Source organism: Chiloscyllium plagiosum, unplaced genomic scaffold (genome assembly GCF_037043375.1).
Source record: "Chiloscyllium plagiosum isolate Xiang-an unplaced genomic scaffold, Cpla_swu_hap1 HiC_scaffold_42, whole genome shotgun sequence".
Taxonomy (NCBI): domain Eukaryota; kingdom Metazoa; phylum Chordata; class Chondrichthyes; order Orectolobiformes; family Hemiscylliidae; genus Chiloscyllium; species Chiloscyllium plagiosum.
This window is the reverse complement of record NW_028270180.1, coordinates 10,428,347-10,450,398: the sequence shown is the minus strand read 5'-3', so window position 1 is coordinate 10,450,398 and position 22,052 is coordinate 10,428,347.

Genomic DNA, 22,052 nt, shown 5'->3' with positions numbered 1-22,052 from the left:
TTCACAATTGGTTGCCAGTGCATCCATTACTTTTCTCTATATTACAAGGTACGAGTGAGTGACCTGTAACCTTTCTCAAACTCAATTGGCAGTAGTCATAGAGTCATAGAGATGTACAGCAAGGAAACAGACCCTTCGGTCTAACCCGTCCTTGCCGACCAGATATCCCAACCCAATCTAGTCCCACCTGTCAGCACCTGACACATACCCCTCCAAACCCTTCCTATTCATATACCCATCCAAATGCCTCTTAAATGTTGCAATTGTACCAACTCCACCACATCCTTTGGCAGCTCATTCCATACACATACCACCCTCTGCGTGAAAAAATTGCCCCTTAGGTCTCTTTTATATCTTTCCCCTCTCACCCTAAACCTATGCCCTCTAGTTCTGGACTCCCCGACCCCAGGGAAAAGACTTTGTCTATTTATCCAATCCATGCCCCTCATAATTTTGCAAACCTCTATAAGGTCACCCCTCAGCCTCCGACGCTCCAGGGAAAACAGCCCCAGCCTGTTCAGCCTCTCCCTGTAGCTCAGATCCTCCAACCCTGGCAACATCCTTGTAAATCTTTTCTGAACCCTTTCAAGTTTCACAACATCTTTCCAATAAGAAGGAGACCAGAATTGCACGCAGTATTCCAACAGTGGCCTAACCAATGTCCTGTACAGCTGCAACATGACCTCCCAACTCCTGTACTCAATACTCTGACCAATAAAGGAAAGCATACCAAACGCCTTCTTCACTATCCTATCTACCTGCGACTCCACTTTCAAGGAGTTATGAACCTGCACTCCAAGGTCTCTTTGTTCAGCAACACTCCCTAGGACCTTACCATTTGTAGGAGTGTGTTGTAACAGTCTCATTTATACTACATTGCCACCTCTGGTGCACAGAGGAAGACTAGGAGCAGCTTGACGCATTAATTTCAATAAACAGAGGGTTCAATTCTCTTAAAAGTCATAGATTTGAGAAACGTTCCAAATGGCAGATCACAAAGTTCCACAGAGAGTGAACACCAAGTATCATCTTTCAGACAATTAAAGTTTTCCATTCTGCTCATATTATTTTTAGTTAATTACTTTGAATTCTTTCTTGGGATGTGGTTAGGATCAGTGTTTATTGCCTGGCCCTAATTGCCCCCTGGGAAGGTAGTGGGTAGGTGCCTTCTTGAACTGCTCTTATCCTTGGGATGTAGGAACACCCATGGTGCTGTTAGACAGGGAGTGTCATGAAGTGTTGTGGAAACGATATTGTTTGAATCTGTTGGTTTCCTATGTATTTTCATTGTATGTGGATTATCTCTGGCAAGTTCAACATTTATTGCCTTTGATCTGAGTTGCTTGTTCGATGATTTTGGAGAGTCATTCAGTGTCAATTGCAGTGAGTCTGTAGTCACATGAAGGTCAGACCAAGTAAAGATGACACGTTTCCTTCCCTAATGGGCATTAACACACCACATCGGTTTCTACATCAATACCAAGGGGAAAGACCAGTAATAGTAGACCAGTAAAAGGCCAGTCAACGATGGGATCGATGAAACAGGTCTGGACACCTGTAACAATCCACAGATTCCATTCTTACTACCTCTGAAAGACAGCCAACATCATCAAAGAACCCTCCCACCCCACTTATAATCTCTTCCAACCTTTTCCATCGAACAGAAGATACAAAAGCTTAAATACACATCCTACCAGATTCAAAAACAGCTTGTTCCCTTTAGTTGTTAGGCTTCTGAGTGGGACCCAAGAGTGTGATGCTGGAAAAGCACAATAGGTCAGGCAGCATCCAAGGAGCAAGAGAATCGATGTTTCAGTCCCCACTTTCTCCTTCTGAATGGGATCCTCCAACCACACGGCACCAACGTCAATTTCACCGGTTTCCTCATTTCCTCTCCCCCAACCTCATCCCAGATCTAACCCTCAAACTTGGCACTGCCCTCTTCAACTGTCCTACTGTCCATCTTCCTTCCCACCTATCTGCTCCATTCTCCTCTCTCACCTATCACCATCACCCCCCCACCTTCATCTACCTATCGCCTTCCAAGCTACCTTCCCCTCAGCCCCACACACATCCCACATTCCTCATGAAGGGCTTCTGCCCGAAAAGTCAACCCTCCTGCTCCTCGGATGCTGCCTGACTTGCTGTGCTTTACCAGCGTAACCCTTTTCGACTCCGATCTCCAGCATGTGCCCTCACTTTCTCTTTCTAAATGGATCTGTCAAATTTGAAATCTAATGTTGATCACGCTCTCTGCGTACCTTCCTTGCAGCCATAACATTGTATTCTTTGCTATGTTCGATTACCAAAATGCATTTGTACGGTATAAGCCGCCTGCACTGCATGCAAAACAAAACATTTCACTGTATTTAGGTACATGTGACAATAATAAATTAAATCAAATTAATGATCTTTGTGCCAGTAATTTTGGTCTTGGAGGCAGTACTTGTTCTGGGCCAGTAGTACTGGTCCTGATGCCAGTCATATTGGTCAAGGTGCCAGTCCAATGTGTATCATGGTGCCAATCTATATGCAGTAGGTGTTAGATTCTGTGCTGCTCAACAGATTATCCATGTTTTCCTGGGGTTTAACAAAGTAAATATAAAAGTATGATGAAGGGCTTTTGCCCGGAACGTCGATTTTCCAGCACCACTCTGATCTAAACTCTGGTTTCCAGCATCTGCAGTCCTCGCTTTTGCCCATAAAAGTATGTGTGCTACAGGGAATGCATGTGGCATAGTCAGTCATGGTAAGAGATCTCCTGGGATTTAGAGTGAAGATTTCTGAGCCTGCACTGAAAAGCCATGCTGCAGAATGACTGATACTGTGGTCAGCTCCAGTACAAATCAAGATCTAAAACCGCCCTCCACCAATATACAACAACAGATCGCAATCTGGTTTCATACAGGTCTGTATTTGTTCCTCTGCAATCCAAGTTAGTTTCGTGGTCATCATTTCCGAGAACAGCTTTATCTACAGTGTTGAAAGAGACCATTCAGCCCATCGAGTCTGCACTGATCCTTCAAAGTGCATCCCACTCAGACCTAGCCCCTGACCCAATCCTTGTCACCCCACATTTCCCATGGCTAACCCACCTTTCCTGCATGTCCCTGGAGACTATGGGAAGGTTAGCATGGCCAATCCACCTAACCTAGACATCCCTGAACACTATGGGCAATTTCCCATGGCCAACCCACCCTAAACCTGCACACCTTTGGACTGTGGGAGGAAACTGGAGCACCCGGAGGAAACCCACTCAGACCCGGGGAAAATGTGAAAACTCCACACAAACTGTGACCCAAGCCTGGATTCGAACCCAGGTCCATGGCACCATCAGGCAGCAGTGCTAGCCACTGTAGTGCCATACTGTCCCCTAACAAATTCACTTTGTTTAATTGAATTTAAAATCGATTGGCCGCCGTGGTGGGATTTGAATCTAGACTATCTGAAACATTAGTCTGAGCTTGTAGATTACAAAGTTAGGCAATATGAAACGTGCAAATTTTCAAACAAGCTGTCTATGAAAAATCCTGACATGGGAATTTATAATGAAATAAACATTGAAAGGTGAAGAAAATGTGAAGACAAGCTTGTAGGCAAAACATTTTTAACGATAAACAAGTAAACAGACAAGTAGACAAATAGATTGATTCATTGAAATGTAAGAGGTTTAATGGCCTCCTGTGAAAGAAATGTGTAACATTTTCACTGTGGGTGACAAGTCTATCTGACATTTTCTCTACTTTTAAATATATGCATTCTATCCTTGAAGGGGCTCAGGGAATCACACATAAAGAGCATTCAATGACATCAAAGTGTCCCGCAGAGCAATAGGAACCAGTGTATGGAAGTTTAATTTTATTTGGTCTGAAATGTCATGACATTTGTAAGGATCAGGAGAGGTACAGACCATGTTCATATTTATAATGCACCCTGCTTCTGTCAGGACACCCATGTATGACATTTACTGCAATAACATTTTCTTTATTCTCATCAACTGAAAATCAACTGAAGACATTTAATATCAAATGCATCGTTATGTGTGTGGATGGAACACGAGTTGAATTTGAATGAGTGTTTCAGAAACATGAGAAAATCTGAGCTTGAAAGCAGGAGTTGAGCGCAGATCATGTCAATGTACAGGACTTTCTTAAAGCCTTTTGTAAAATAGACTTGTGTTTCATGCATAGGTGACCTTATAGATCACAAAGCATCTCACTTCCAATTAATCGTACTTGTGAAATGCAGCAACCTTTTTAAAACAAAATTAATTTGTGGGAGTCACTGGCTGGCCAGCATTTATTGCCTGTCCCTTGAAGAGATTAAGTAGCTGTTGGTACAACTGAATGGCTTGCGAGGCCATTTCAGAGGGAAATTGATCGTCAATCGTATAGTGTCCCATGGAGGCCAGACCAGGTGAAGATGGCATGAAGGGCATTAGTGAACCTGATTGGTTTTTCCCTCGACAATCGTTTCATGGTCATCAATAGATTCTTAATTCCAGATGTTTTATATTGAATTCAAATTCCACCAAGTGCCTTGGTGGGATTCAAACCAGGGTCCCCAGAACATTTGCTGACTTACTCAATTAATACTCCAGTGATAATACCACTAAGCCATCTTACAGCTGTTACAACAACATTGGAAACTGAGCAGCTAATTTGAGCACAATGAGGGCCTGACATAGAATCCCTACAGTGTGGAAACAGGCCATTTGGCCCAACATGTCCATGCTGACCCACCAAAGATATCCCACACAGACCCATTCCCCTGCCCTATTACTCTACATTTCCCTGGCTAATGCACCTAGCCTATACATCCCTGGACACTATGGGCAATTTAGCATGACCAATTCACCTAGCCTGCGCATCTTTGGATTATGGGAGGAAGCCGGAACACCCAGAGGAAACCCATGCAGACATGGGGAGAATGTGCAAACTCCACACAGAGGCTGGAATCGAACCTGGGCCCCTGTCGCTGTGAGACAGCAGTGCTAACCACTGAGCCACCGTGTCTGTAAACTGCAAAACGTTATTCTACTACAGCAATGTGGTTATGAGACGAGCTTCGTTCAAGATGCTAGAGGTAACAGCCTTGCTTTATTTTGCAATATTGCCATGGCATCTTTCACATAAGAGGACAATGGGATTTTAATTTCATGTTTAATCCAGTGAATATCACCATACCTACTCAATATTAAGTGGAGTGCAATCCTAAACTTAACACTTATGTCTTTTGTTTTGGGGCTTGAAGTCACAGTCATCTTGGTTTGGAGACAACCATGCTACACTGAGCCACACCACCCTCTACTGAAGTGACCTTCTGCCTGAAAGAAGGCATGGGAAATCAAGTTCTGAAGGGTCAATGCAAGGACATTATCTCCAACATACCACAGTTTAGAATGGAAGGATCTTCTATTTTTGTCATAATCTCAACGTAGAAAGCTCTTCCTGCTGAGCTGGCCTTGGGAGCAGGAATTCCATTGAATGCAGTCTGGCCTTTGGGAAACATGAGAAAGACTGTTAATTTCTCATTGAGATGCTGATGGTGACCAACCTTTTTGGACAGTGTCCAACATTAGCACTGCTGCCTCACAGCGCCAGGGACCCGGGTTCAATTCCCGCCTCGGGCGACTGTCTGTGTGGAGTTTGCACGTTCTCCCCGTGTCTGTGTGGGTTTCCTCCAGGTGCTCCGGTTTCCTCCCACAGTTTAAAGACGTGCAGGTTAGGTGAATTGGCTGTGCTAAATTGCCCATAGTGTTAGGTGTAGTGGAATGGGTCTGGGGTGGGTTGCTCTTCGGAGGGTCAGTGTGGACTTGTTGGGCTGAAGGGCCTGTTTCCACACTATCGGGAATTTAATCTAAAAATGACCTACTTTGGAGCTGTCCAGCTCATAGTGCTAACCAGAGCTCTTGTTGAACACTTACCTGAGTTCTGTATGTTTGTCCAAATTGTGTAAGTCTGCTTTGGGAACAATGAGGAGGAATGGGCTGATCTCCAGCTCATCCACAGTCACTCTGAAGGAAGATTTTCCTACTATTTCTCTTGAATTTCTGCCCGCACTGATCTCCCATGCACATCTCAGGGTACACTCTCGAGAATCTCCATAGAATGTTTCCCTCTTTAGTCAATCAATTCTCCCCTGCAGCAACGCACAGTAAAAGTGTACAGCATTCAAAACGAGGTGCATCTTCACTGTCTTTCTGTCAGCTCTCTCCAGGTGTGATCTGTATACTTCAGGATTTCTCTTATCAACATCCTTTGTCACCCATGCAGCCAAACCTTTACAAATACAATCCCTTCTGATTGCAGAAAAGAATTCCACTCTCCGCTTTTGATGAAGTGGGATATTGCTTGATTTTTCTTTTCACCGAAATTCGCAAAAGTCAGAACCTTGTTTCTTTTCCCCCGCCGTGCCTGGGAATGAGGACATTTTGTACAAGGGCTGTGGGGAATGCTCAAAATCATTATCAAAGAGACATAGGACAAGAGGCCACTAATTACAAGGATAATATCAGAACTGAAAGGTTAGAACAATGAGTTCCCCAGGAACAGGAATTTGAAGCTTTAGGAAGTTATGTTAAGGCTGACTTGAGCCTACCTGTTGAGCACTTACAGATACTAATATACTTTGGAAAAAAGTCTGTATGTCTTCACATAGAGTTTGTTACTCCATTTGAATACACCCAGTCCTCCCCTTTCTTTTATCCACATTTCAGTAAATAACCTGATTAGATATCTCCAGCACATGTGGGACTTGAACTCCAACCTCCTGGCCTAGAATTAGGGACACTACCACTGTGTCACAAGAAACCTTTATTTAGGTGAAAATTCCACCATTTGTTACCTTAGGCTTTGAATTCATGTGACTGGGAGCTATGGATTATCACTAATAGTGATATTACCCATGTGAGAATCACAATGGTCCTACAGAACCCAAGGACTGCTCTCTCATTAGAGAGAGACAACTGGTGGTGATTTAACATGAGGGTCACCATACCTCAGGGGTGGGGAAGAGGTTGAGAAGGAGACCCTTTTATGGTAAGCTAAGCCGGTGATAGGAATTAAACCTACACCGTTGCTATTAAACTGCTTTGAAAGCCAACCATCCAGCCAACTGAGCTAAACCTACTCCTAAGTAACATGACCACTGCACCATTGTGTTCCCAGTCTACACTGTAATGTAATTAGCTAATTAATTCCCAATACCCATTCACCTTGTTACCTTCAACTTCTAGGTACTTACAATTAGAATGAGGTGCTACCATTTGATAAGATATTCATCGAGAGGCAGAGAAGAGGTTTCTACTTGTGAAAGGAAGACCAGAGTCAGGAAAATATGAGCACTGCTCAATCCAATTTGGAATTCGGGAAAAGCTGGATTACCATCATCAAATGTCCCTTGTATATTTACTTTGGACCATTGAGAGATGCTGTCTTCCAGCACTGTACTGCCTAGGATTCTGTGGTCAATAAGAGTGTGAGTAGGTCATTCTATTCATTGAGCCTGTCCCATTCAAGTCGAGTGTCTGGAGTGGGACTTGAACTCACAATCATCTGAATTCCGGGTCTTCTAACCTGTACAATGGTAACTTGCTCCCATGTGGAGGAGTTGGGGCAAGTAGGACAGATGTATTTAAGAGGAAGCTAGTTAAAGACAAAAGGGAGATCAGGACAGAGGGATGTGCTGATAGCAGAATAATTGAATGTCGGGCACTGTGCTATAATTTGGTCTTTCCTTCAATGTCCCAGCACACATGTGTGATCTTTCTCTGCAGATGTTTTTTGCTCTTGCTGTGTGGATTGTCTTCAAGGCTGCCCCATGGGCTGTCCAGGAGGGATCTGATTCCAGCTGGAGACGTCAGACATGGGATGGGTTGATTGGCCAGAGGTCCCATCCCACCCACCCCCATCTGCCTGCAACCGCCTCCTGGCTCCCAAGGACTGGGCAGTGATGCATCCTTCCCCACATGGCCCCAAACAGAGTAATAAACCTTCTCCCCCCAACTCCACTTCCCCACCCCCAACAAGTCCCACCTTCACATTGAGAACATCTTCCATGACGTTATTTGGACACTGTTGAAAAGTGTGGCACTGGAAAAGCACAGCAGGTCAGGCTGCAACTGAGGAGTAGGAGAAACAATGTTTCAGGCATAAGCCCTTCATCAGGAATGTTAGGGGGGCTAAGGGGGCTCAGAAATAAATAGGAGGGTGGGCATGTGGGTGGGAGTGAGGTAGGTGGGAGGTTATAAGTGGAAGGATGATTCTGATAGGTTGGTGGTGAGGGTGGAGTGGATAGGTGGGAAGGAAGATGAACAAATCAAGAGGGCGGTGCCGAGTTGGAGAGTTGGATCTGGGGTGAGGTGGTGAGAGGTGGATGAGATAACCTAACCTTAAACCACCACCTCATTCCAGATCCGACCCTCCAACTTGGCACCACCCTCTTGACCTGTCCTACCTGTTCATCTTCCTTCCCACCTATCTACTCCACCCTCCCCACCGACCTGTCACAATCACCCTTTCCCACATGCATCTACCTATTGCCTTCTCAGCTAGCTCACCCACAACCCACTCCACCTCACCCGACTTCACCCCACCCTCCTATTTATCTGTCAGCCATCCCCCACAATCCTGATGAAGGGCTTATGCCTGAAACTTCGGTTCTCCTGCTCCGCGGATTCTGTCTAACTTGCTGCACTTTTCCAGCACCACACACTGTTTGACTCTGATCTCCAGCATCTGTAGTCCTCACTTTCTCTTTGTTTAGACACTGCCATTGTACTAAATGGGACAGACTTTGAATGGATCTAGCAGGTCATGCGAAGAGGTGTAGGGACAGCGGTTGGCAGGAAAACTGGGCATTGAATTAAAATCCCTACAGTGTGGAAACAGGCCCTTTGGCCCAACAAGTCCACATCCGCCTTCCAAAAAGTAACCCACCCAGACCCATTCTCCTACACAGTATTTACCTTGACTAATGCTCCTAAAGTACACATTGCTGAACAGTTTGGGCGATTTAGCACAGCCAATTCACCTAGCCTGCACATTTTTGGACTGTGGCAGGAAACTGGAGCACCTGGAGGAAACCCACGCAGACACGGGGAGAACGTGCAAACTCCACATAGTCAGTTGTCCGAGGCTGGAATTGAACCTGGGTCCTTGGCGCTGTGAGACAGCAGTGCTAACCACTGACCTCAGTAGCGACCAAGTTATATTTAGCCACAATCTGTAACCTGAAAGCTGAGCAGACTGGCTTGGTGAGGAGGCTGTGGTCATTGTGTAGTTTCAATGGATGAGTACTTGAGAACTCCAGGGTAATGTTCTGGAGGAGCATGAATTCGACCATGGCACAAGGTGGAATTTAAATTCAATTAAAAACATACAGTTAAAAGCTCGTCTGATGTCCATATAAGAGGTACTGTCACCACAGTCTCAGCAGTCCATAGGGCTGTTCTCTCATGAGAGGGGAAGAGAGAGAGAGAGAGAGAGAGTTCGGGGGAGAGAGAGAAAGATAGAGAGAAAGTTGAGAAGGAGAATCCTGCATGGTCACCTCATCAAGATCAGGGTCTGAGTCCATGCTGCTGGTATCAGTGTGCATCACAAATCACACAGCCAGCAGCATCTGTGGAGAGAAATCACAGTTAACTTTTCAGGTCCAGTGACCATTACTCAGAACTCGGGCCCTTCTTCAGTTCGTCAGTTTTGAGGAAAGGTCACTTGACCCAATACGGTAACTCTGATTTCTCTCCACAGTTAGTGCCAGACCTGCTGAGCTTTTCCAGCAATTTCTGTTAATGTTCCGTCAATACTACATCGGAGAGGTCAGCATAGTTTATAAGGAGCTTGAATCCACCACTTTTTTGCATTTATGTAGCACCTTTCCAAAGCACTCATGATTATGTCACGTTCCCTCACTCCTTCACTGGAGTGTCAGCCGAGACTTTAGAGTCAGGAGTAGGATTTGAACCCACAAATGATCCAGTGGTGAGTCCCAGCTGACCCCAACCAAGCAAGTAACAACTTCAAATAGCTTATCAATCCAACTAAAAAGCAACGGCAGCACGAAACAGCATTGCCCTTCGAGCAAGTTAATACAAGTGATTTAATTAGTGAAAAACATCCCACAAGCACAGCACTTGACATCCACAGTTATACAGGTGAAGGGTTAGATTTGGTTTTGTTCAGTGCTTTTGGGAGCTATTTGAGCTACAGCAACAGGATCAACTTTGACCCAGCCCGGCCATCACGTTTGACTCCAGATGAGACACCTCTCCTACCAGCCCCTGTCCCTACATCCCCTCCAGGCAATGATGAACCACTAGAAAGAGGCTATTTTCTGTTGGCACTTTGAGTGTTGCTTTCTGTTTCGTCCTGCCCACTTCACAAGCTATCCAATCTTTCTTCATAAGATAACCTCTCATCACAGGAATCAATTGGTGAACTTTCACTGACATGCTTCTGATACGATTATGTCATTTCACAAATAAGGAGATGAAAACTGTACGCAGTACTGCAGATGTGGTCTAACATGAGCTCTACAACCTCAAGGTATCACTACCTGGACATTCCAGTCCACTTGCAATAAATAATACTTTGGTTTCCAAACTTGCTGAAACTGCATTCTAACTTTTAGTGACTCACTTGTTTGAGAAGCTGGCTAAGTAAATGAGACAGAAAGGATTAGAAGGACACACTGATAGAGGGAGATAAAATATGTTGGGAGGAGAGCTTACTATAGAGTCATAGTCATTTACAGCATAGAAACAGGCCATTCGGCCCAACATGCCTGTGCCATTCAGTATTCACAATTAAACTAATCCCATTTGCCTGCGATTGGTCTGTATCCCTTGATACCTGAGCATTTGAGCTATAGGGAGAGGTTGAATAAGCTAGGGCTGTTTTCCCTGGAGCGTCGGATGCTGAGGGGTGACCTTGTAGAGGTTTATAAAATCATGAGGGGCATGGATAGGGTAAACAGACAAGGTCTTTTCCTTGGGGTGGGGGAGCCCAGAACTAGATAGGTTTAGGGTGAGAGGGGAAAGATGTAAAAGAGACCTAAGGGGCAACTTTTTCACACAGAGGGTGGTGCGTCTATGAAATAAGCTGCCAGAGGAAGTGGTGGAGGCTGGTACAATGCAACATTTAAAAGGCATCTGGAAATGGCATATGAATAGGAAGGGTTTGGAGGGATATTAGATTAGATTAGTTTAGTTTCCCTACAATGTAGAAACAGGCCTTTCGGCCTAACAAGTTCACACTGATCCTCCGAAGAGTAACCCACCCAGACCCATTTCTCTCTGACTCATGCACCTTACACTATGGGCAATTTAGCATGGCCAATTCATCTGTCCTGCGGGAAAAAAAAAACCAGAGCAAACCCCACACAGACAGTTACCCAAGGCTGGTATTGAACCTGAGACCCTGGTACTGTGCGGCAGCATTATTAACCACTGAACCACCAGGTATAGAGCTTTGAAATCCCAATCCTCAAAAAGGGTTGGTATGCCAGACAGAGGCTCGGGATTCCAAGTAGAATCTAAGTTCTTTATTTTACAATATTGTTGCTTTAACCTTGGTTATATATTCCTCAACCTTAGTGGCCTTACATTGTTTTCTCACGTCCCTTGTAATTTTTTTTTATTTATATTACATATACACATATATATATATATATATATATATATACACACACACACAAACACAAACACACAAACACAAACACACACATTGACAGTCATCTCCCCAGCTTTTGGGAATTTCATCTACTATATATATCTATCCCTATCCTTCAATCATATGCAGAATTTCCTCAACTGGCCAGTAAGGTAGCTTTCCATTCTTTAATTAACAATGAATTAATGCAGTCATGTTTTAAATTAACCATTAGTCAATAAGACGGGTCACTGACAATGTGTGAAGCAATTAAAACAAGTGATCCTGCCAAATAATTTTGATACGGGCTAATACGATTGATTATTATATATATATTAATAATATAAATAATAAATATATAATTATTAATAATAATAAATATTTATAATAATAAATAAAATAATCATTATCTGTAATTCAGAGTGGGAACCCAACAAGTGACTAAAACATTTTAAAAACTGTACTCTGCTGCTTTATCCTTTTTATTGCATCATTCTCCTCCATTCTGTAGTTGATCTCCTTGCCTCTATTTTCATTTTAACCTTATTTAACCAATTTATCAATTTATGTTTATCTAACTTCAAAGCCTGTTCCTAACTATACATTTTGGAATCTTGATTGTCATAATCTGAAAGCTAGTTTTTGGATCAGAATTTTCAGCCAATCGAAAATTGCAAGAGGAGAATAACTCAATAGGTGATCTATCTCGTTCACTCGTCCTAGTCACGGTATCACATGACTGTGACATCATGGATCCTGCCAACTCCATGGCAATGGGGCAGTGATGCCACAAAAGAAAGTGATTGATCTACCACCCTATTCCTCGATATGTTTGGCTATCCCTATTTTCCAAAGGTTGGAATCCTGGGTGACAGCAGTGCCTGTTTAAGTCAGGTGGTAGTCCTTTTTCTCCTTTCGGGACACCTAATGATATGGATAAAATTCAGTTTGGATTTTGGGGAGAGCACTGAGTGGTGTGGTACCAAGCATACTTTACGCATTACTGAGCAGGGATCCAGCTGAAGAAGATTACGGAAAATAAGTTTTCATTTATTTTTGTAGACATTGGAGGATCAACAGAGTTTAGTGGGCCAGTGCTGACAGGTGGGACTAGATTGGATTGGGATATCTGGTCAGCATGGACGAGTTGGACTGAAGGGTCTGTTTCTGTGCTGTACATCTCTATGATTCTATGATTCTATGATATCTATCCCATCCATTAATGTTTCTTGGATGAAATTGTAGTCGTTTCCTCCAGCAGCCCTTTCCAGACACTCACCACCCTCTGGTCGAAAGGTTTGCTAAAATCTATGTAAACTACATCAGCTGAACTTCCCTCATCCACACAATTGATCACACTTTCAAAAAATTCTAACAAATTTGTTAGGTATGACCTCTCTCTCCAACAAAGCTGTGCTGACTATCCCCATTTAATCCAGGCCTTCTGAGAGCATAACAATTAGTAGAGACTAGTAGGCTGAGTGGTCTGACTCTATGCTGTGTGTTCTGCATAATTTCAAATACATGGTGGTTTAGCCAAGGAGAATTAATGATCTCCAAAAGCACACTCTGAATAGATAGCATTTCATCAGCTAGGACACAAATTGAACAGCACTTTTTTTTTATATATAGAATACACTGAGTTGAACTGATACATTCATCAATTGCACAACAGCGGCACCACCCTTCCCACAGCAGTCTAATCATTTGTGCCTGTCACTTCCTAAGTGTCAGAGGAGCTGTCAAAAAAACAGCAGGCACAAGGGAGTATCACAGATGCTCTTTGAGCTGAGATCTGACTGTTACAGGACTGATTATCCTTTAGTAAAAAGCACTTCACAAATCAATGACAGATCCCATTGATTGCTCACTCACCAAAAGCTTTTAAGGAAGATTTGTTATGTAGAGACTATTCGAACTATGGTGGTAGAAGGTAAAGTATTGCAATGTAAGGATACAGGCTTCACAGCTTCAGACTTGAAAGGGAAACTCAAGCACTGGTCAAATTGTGTGGGATAATAGGTATAAACAATGACTGCAGATGCTGGAAACCAGATTCTGGATTAGAGTGGTGCTGGAAAAGCACAGCAGTTCAGGCAGCATCCGAGGAGCAGGATAGTCAAACAAAGAACTGCAGATGCTGGAAATCTGAAACAAAGAGCAGAAATTGCTGGAGAAACTCAGCAGGTCTGGCAGCATCCATGGAGAGAAAGCACAGTTAACATTTGAGTCCCACGACCCCCCTTCAGAATTGTAGTTCAGGATTCCTGGACTCAAAGCACGAACTCTCTTTTCTCTCCAAAGGTGCTCCCAGACCTATTGGGTTTTTTCAGCAAATGTTTCCAATTGTTTCAGATTGCGTTGTGCTTGAATACCACGCAGAGTTAAATAAAAGAATTTACCTTTCACCAACTCAGGATGTCTCAAAATGCTTTACCGCTAAATAAAAGTCTAGTCAGCTCAGGTGGGACTACAGCAATCAATTAATGCGTAACCTTCCCTCTTCAGAGTTAAGGGAGTAAACAACAGAAGCATCCGCGATGACAATGTGAGAATGATTTCTGAATCAAATGAGTAGATGAAGAATTGGCGAAGGGGTCAAAAGTTCTTTTTCTTAACTTTTAATGGGATGTGTCTGGGACAGCGTTTATTGCTCGTCGTTAATTGCCCCGGAGAAGATGATGGTTAGCTGCCTTCTTGAACCACTGCAGCCCGTGTGGTAGCTGGACTCCTCCCAGGATTATGAGGGAGGGACTTCCAGGATTTTGACCCACTGACGATGAAGGAACAGTGATACAATCCCGCATGAGGATAGAATGTGGGTATGGAGTTTGCTGTAAATAGAGTCCTTGTGCAAAACGACCACGGCCTCCCAATCCAGGCTTCCTCCTGGACAATTTCGCCCCGTACAGAATATCTATACCACAGGAATTGTAGCTGTTCAAGAAAGCTTACCTTCCCAAGTGAAATTAGGAATGAAAAATAAATATTGGCCCGGCTAGCAAAACACACATTTCACAAATAAATTGTAAAATAGCTGTGACCCCCTCAATTTCAGACTCCCCGATATCTTGTTTTTATTGTGGAGAAAGAAATATTGAACAAAGGGAGCTAGGAATTCAGGTACATAGTTCTTTAAAGGCTGTGTCACAGATAGGCAAAGTGGTAGGGGGGGCACAGTGATTAACACACTACCTCACAGTGCTGGGGACCTGGGCTCGTTTCCTACCTCTGGCAACTGTCTGAGTGGCGTTTGCATGTTGTCCCCATGTTTACGTGGGTTTCCTTCAGGTGCTCTGGTTTTCTCCCACAATCCAAAGATGCCAGTCAGTTGAATTGGCTATGCCAAATCGCCCATACTGTTAGATGCATTAGTCAGGGGTAAATATAGGGTTGGGGAATGGATCTGCGTGGGTTACTCTTTGGAGGGTCAGTGTGGACTGGGTGGCCCAAAGGGCCTGGTCCCATATTGTAGATAATCTAATCTTAAAAAGTCAGTTAGCAAGCTTGCCTTCATTGCTCGGACTTCTGTGTATAGGAATTGGGATGTCATGTTAAGGTTGTATAAGGTTGTTTGTGGGCAGCACGGTGGCACAGTGGTTAGCACTGCTGCCTCACAGCGCCAGAGACCCAGGTTCAGTTCCCGCCTCAGACGACTGACTGTATGGCGTTTGCACGTTCTCCCCGTGTCTGCGTGGGTTTCCTCCGGGTGCTCCCACAGTCCAAAGATGTGCAGGTCAGGTGAATTGGCCGTGCTAAATTGCCCATAGTGTTAGGTAAGGGGTAAATGTAGGGGTATGGGTGGGTTGCGCTTCGACAGGGCGGTGTGGACTTGTTGGGCCGAAGGGCCTGTTTCCACACTGTAAGTAATCTAATCTAATCTAATCTAAAAGAAGTTGGTGAGGACATTTTGGAGTACTGTGCCTCGCTCTGGTCACCCTGTTATAGAAAGGATATTATTAAATTGAAGAGGGTTCAGAAAAGATTTACCAGGAAATTGCTGGAACTGGAAGGTTTGAGCTATAAGGAGAGGCTGGATAGGTTGGGAATTTTTTCACTGGAGCGTGGGAAGTTGAGGGGTCACCTTATAGAGGTTTATAAAATAATGAGGGGCATAGATAAGGTGAGTAGCAATAGTCTTTTCCCCAGAGCAGGGGAATTCAAAACAAGGGGGAATATTTTAAGGTGAGAGAAAAAAGATTTAAAAAGGACCTGAGGGGCAACTTTTTCCATAGAAGGTAGTTCTTATGCAGAATGAACTGCTAGAGGAAGTGGTAGAGGCAGGTACAGTTATAGCATTCCTGATGAAGGGCTTATGCCTGAAACGTCGATTCTCCTGCTCCTCGGACGCTGCCTGACCTGCTGAGCTTTTCCAGCAACACACCCCCGACTCACTTTCTCCACGGTTACAACATTTAAAAGACATTTGGGTAGATACATGAATAGGAAAGGGTAAGATGGATATGGGTCACACACAGTCAAGTGGGACTAGTTAAGTTTGAGAAACTGGTTGGCATGAACCTGTTGGACTGAGGAGTCTGTTTCCGTACTGAATGACTCTATGACCCTATTCTTCTATCCTTCTCAATGCCTCCTCTCTCAAACCCCTCCATAATTTTAACAGCCACTATCAGGTCAGCATTCAAATTTCTCTTTTTAATCAGAAAAAAGAGCCCAACCTGCTCAGGGTTTCCATGAAAATTTTTCGGTTGTGCTGCCATCCATGTTCGAGGAGAAAGTGAGGACTGCAGATGCTGGAGATCAGAGCTGAAAATGTGTTGCTGGAAAAGCGCAGCAGGTCAGGCAGCATCCAAGGAGCAGGAGAATCGACGTTTCGGGCATGAGCCCTTCTTCAGGAATGAGGAAAGTGTGTCCAGCAGGCTAAGATAAAAGGTAGGGAGGAGGGACTTGGGGGAGGGGCGTTGGAAATGCGATAGGTGGAAGGAGGTCAAGGTGAGGGTGATAGGCCAGAGTGGGGTGGGGGCGGAGAGGTCAGGAAGAAGATTGCAGGTTAGGAAGGCGGTGCTGAGTTCGAGGGATTTGACTGTGACAAGGTGGGGGGAGGGGAAATGAGGAAACTGGAGAAATCTGAGTTCATCCCTTGCGGTTGGAGGGTTCCTAGGTGGAAGATGAGGCGCTCTTCCTCCAACCGTCATGTTGCTATGGTCTGGCGATGGAGGAGTCCAAGGACCTGCATGTCCTTGGTGGAGTGGGAGGGGGAGTTGAAGTGTTGAGCCATGGGGTGGTTGGGTTGGTTGGTCCGAGTGTCCCAGAGGTGTTCTCTGAAATGTTCCGCAAGTAGGCCGCTTGTCTCCCCAATATAGAGGAGGTACCCGATGTGGGCCTTCCCCAAGTCCCTCCTCCCTACCTTTTATCTTAGCCTGCTGGACACACTTTCCTCATTCCTAAAGAAGGGCTCATGCCCGAAACGTCGATTCTCCTGCTCCTTGGATGCTGCCTGACCTGCTGCGCTTTTCCAGCAACACATTTTCAGCTGCCATCCATGTTGGTCTTTTCATCACACTGTCCACAGAATCTACTTGGAAATATTGGAGACCAGAACTGTGTGTAGCAATTTGAAACTTCAAAGCTCATGTTGTAGCTGTGAAATCCGGGGATCAGATGGCTGGTTGACTCATTTGGCACTGGAGGGTGATGCCAGCAACATGGGTTCAATTCCTGCACAGTCTGAGGTTATCATGTAGGATCCTCCTTCTCAGGCTCTCCCCTTGCCTGAGATGTAGTGATCACAGTAATCTCTTTCTCAAATAGGAGAGTGGGACAATGAGAAAGTGAGGACTGCAGATGCTGGAGATCAGAATCGAGAGGGTGGTGCTGGAAAAGCACAGCAGGTCAGGCAGCATCCGAGGAGCAGGAAAATAGACATTTCGGGCATAAGCCCTTCATCAGGAATGAGGACTATGTTGACTTGAATGTATGAGCAGACAAAGAAAGCACATGGTGGGGTCAGTGCAGGAGAGAGAGAGAGAGAGAGAGAAACCCACATTGCTAACTGACAGAGCAGTGAACCTGCACAGTTACAATATTTGCTGTTTGATGGAATGAGCTGCCAGAGGAAGTGATAGAGGCTGGTATAATTGCAACATGTAAAAGGCATCTGGATAGGTATATGAATAGGAAGGGTTTGGAGGGATATGGGCCAAGTGCTGGCAGATGGGACTAGATTGGGTTGGGATATCTGGTCGGCATGGAGCAGTTGGGCCGAAGGGTCTGGTTCCATGCTGTTTCTATGACTCTACAACTCTATGTAGATGTGAAACCAGAACAATGGATATTAGGTGACCCAGAATAAGGTCTGTCTGTCTGTCTGCTTTACATGTGAACATAAAAACAAGCACAATGCAACTTTACAATCCGGTCACAGCAGACCTGCTGATCATTGCTAATCACACTTGGGTGAAATCACTTCCCCTAACACACATTTCAGTTAATTGCCCTCTTCCAAAAGAAAAGCATCAATGTGCTCTCATTAGTGAAGAGGTTATTGAATATTACACTTGTATTAGCAGTTAATAATTCTTCCTTTTATCATGCAAATGCATCCAAATTCTGGACAGATTATGCAAGGTTGAAAACGGCTGAGATTTAAATGGCAGTCTGAATTGTTTTACTCACACAGGAGACACACTTCGAGTATGTGCCAACAAAAATACTCTGCTACCACTTTCCTCAACTAGACCCATATCCTTGAATGTTATGGCACTTCAAGTGCTCATCCAAGTACTTTTTAAAAGTTTTGAATTTTCCCCCTCAACTACCCTCCCAGGCAGTGCATTTAAGACAACCCACCACCATCTGGGGGTGAATAGGTTTTTCCTCAAATTCTCTAAACCTCCTGCCTTTCCCTCTCAGTGTTCTCTGTTGTCTATGACCTTTCAAGTAAGGGGATACAGCTTTCTATGCACCCTCTCCCTGCCCCTCAGAATCGCATACACTGAGATCTGAGCACAGTACAGCACAGGAACAGGCCCTTCAGCCCACCAAGCCTGTGCTGACACATCCTTTCTAAACTAAAATCCTTTTGCTTCTACACAGTCTGTATCCCTCTGTTCTCTGCTTATTCACATACCTGTTGAGATGCTTTTGAAACATTGCTATTGTATCTGCTTTTACCATCTCCCCTGGCAGCGCATACCACCAGTTACAGCTATATCCTTTAGACTTACCCCCTTTTACCTTAAACCTTTTTTCCCTGGTAATTGACATTTCCAACCTGGGAAAAAGTCTCTGTCTATCCATTCTACCTCTGCGTCTCATAAGTTTGTTTACTTCTATCAGCTTGCCCCTTATCCTTCGACATTCAAGTGAAAACAAACCATTTGTTCAATCTCCTCACAGTTAATACCCTCTAAACCAGGCAACATCCTGGTAAATCATTTCTGTACCCTCTCCAAAGCCTCCACCTCAATTAGGATGCCCCCCCTTCAACCTTCTCTGCTCCAAAGAAAACAACCCAAACTTATCCAGTCTCTGTGCAGCTAAAATCTTTCCTCCCAGACAGCATCTAGGGGCTGCACAGTGGCTCAGTGGTTACCACTACAGCCTCACAGTGCCAGGGACCTGGGCTTTGATTCCAGCCTCGGGTGACTGTGTGGAGTTTTCACATTCTCCCCGCGTCTGCATGGGTTTCCTCCGGGTGTGCCAGTTTCCTCCCACAGTCCAAAGATGCGCAAGTTAGGTGAATTGGCCATGTTAAATTGCCCATAGTGTTCAGGGATGTATAGGTTAGGTGCATTAGTTAGGAGTAAATGTGGAGTAATAAGGTAGGGGCATGGGTCTGGGTGAGTTGCTGTTCAGAGGGTCGGTGTGGGTGGACTTGTTGGGCTGAATGTTTCCACACTGTGAGCATTCTATGAACCTGGTGAATCTCTTCTGCACACTACCCGAGTACAGTCATGTCTTTCTGACACGTGGCGATCTGTGGCTTGAACTTCACTTTCCTGCCTATCCTTTGATTCTTGACTAACAAGGGAGTCAATCTAATTCTGCCTAAAAGTTAAGTTAATGGTCCAATCCCTTACCACTTTCTGGAGAAGAGAATTTCACAGATTCGCAACTCTAGACCTGAGACAAGAAAACATTTTCATCTTATTCGGCACTGTCAATCCCCTTTCTCCACCAACACTCCACCCCCAACCCCCAACCCCGCACTATTGCATAAATACTGCCCCTCCACACTTCACATCAGCTCTGAGGAAGAGTCATCTCGACTTGGAACATTAGCTTGCTCTCTGTCCACGGATGCTGCCTGACTCGCTGTGATTTCCAACATTTTTTAGTTTCAAAAATTCTCATTTCCTCTTAACTGGCAAGTTGTTTAGTTTTAAAGAGTGTCCCCTAGTCTAGACTCCCCCTCAGAAAGGAGATTTGCATAGGAGTATTGTTCTTCACCCCCTCCGTCCCCTCCAATCCCAGCCTTGGCCGGGTTTAAAATTCCTGCCCGACTTTTGCAAACCTGTCAAAGGTTTACGAAATCTATTGGATTTCTCACTCTGTTTTCCCTTTTTTTTCAGAGGAAAGGGACCCTTGCCTGTTCAAGGGGAAACTTGTCAAACAGACATGAAGTGGCTGGGGGAAGTAAACCTACAAATGAGGCTGTAGAAACTGACAGGATTATGAATCATTGCAGAGAGAGCGAGTTAGGGCGATACAGGCTCAATAGGTGATTGGAGAATGTAGACTATAATTAGTCCCAAGTGCAATTTCCTCTTCATAGAATCCCTGCAGTGTGGAAGCAGGTCATTTAGCGCACACTAACCCTCTGAAGAGCTTCCCACCCAATCCCTGTATTTCCCATGGCTAATCCACATCTCTGCACACTTTGAGCAAATTAGCATGGCCATTCCACCTAACCTATAGACCTCTGGATGAGGAAACCAGAGCACTTAGAAGGATTCAACACACACACAGGAAGAATGTGCAAACTCCACACAGACAGTCACCTGAGTGTGGGTTTGAACCGAGGTCCCTGGCACTGTGAGGCAGCAGTGCTAACCACTGAGCCATCATGACCCTGTTGAAGTCTACAGTAGTGCCTCAACATACGAACGACCCCGTTCACGAACAAATCGGTTTACGAACAGGATAGTACGTAAAATTTTGCTTCAACATACATACAAAATTCAAAGTACGACCGAAGGTACGAACGCAAAAAGCCCGCGTGCGACCACGTGGTTTCATTGTTCTGCTTTGCCAAGTGCTTGTTGAACGCAAAAGCTCTCGGGCCCCGCGTGATCTCATTCAGTTCGTCTTTGGCGTGCGCGCGCTGTGAACAGCGTTCGTTGCTACGTCCAAGCATTCTTACGCTATCCGAACAATGGGAAAAATTGATTCAGTTCACAAACTTTTCGGTTCGCGAACCGGGTCCCGGAAAGGATTAAGTTCGTAAGTCGAGGCGCTACTGTATATTGTTCTCCTGACTGTTATTGTAGAAACTACTTTGATCCATTTCTAAGTGATGTGTGAAAGGTGTGGGACAAATTCAGGGCTCTATATACTTCAAAATAACTGCTGCAAGTTATAACAATGGTTTATAAGTCACTCTGCGGTATTTAAAAGGGAACAATGAGAGCTCTGCGAAATGTTCCAAAAATCCTCTAATTTTAGACCACAGGAGATCTCAGTCTTTCAGACTTAAAACTCCTGGGTTCAATACAAAGTACACTTAAAGCATAACTCCACAGGGAATTTTAAAGAAAGGCCTTCTTTCATATTGTTAGTGCAAAACTGTAACATAAAGGGCAATTATCAGGATAATAACAGTCACTGCAAGTCATAAATAATTGACTTGGTCCAACAGTGTGAGGCACTTCATTTGTAAAGGGTCTAGGTAATTGTAAGTAAAATCTCATTAAAAATTTATTGGGAGCAACCAGCTTTTTGTATACAACATTTAAGAATGGGTAACAGAATGGGAGCCCTGAACAGTTTTCAGGTGCAGAAACTAAGCAATGATTGCATTTTAATTTAGGTCAAATTGTGGCTTATTTATTGATTTTAGGTTGCATTTGCTGACATCGGATTGTGTGCATACAAACAGTTCTGGGGCCATAGCTCTGGGGGAGGGAATGATCGACTAGGGAGAGGGAGAGGGAGAGGGAGAGGGAACAGGGAACAGGGAACAGGGAACGGGGAACAGGGAACAGAAATTGCTGGAAAAGCCTAACAGGTCTGACAGCATCTGTGGAGAGAAATCAGAGTTAACATTCCGGTTGAGTGACCCTTCCTCAGAAAGGTTGAGATTTAGGAGGAACTAGAGAAGGGTAATGGGGTTGGAAGAGACTAGACGGGAGCATGGGCAGAGGTGGGATTTGAAGCTTGGTCTTCTAATCCATAGGTAGGGACACAGCCACTGCTTGGGGTGGCATGGTGGCTCAGTGG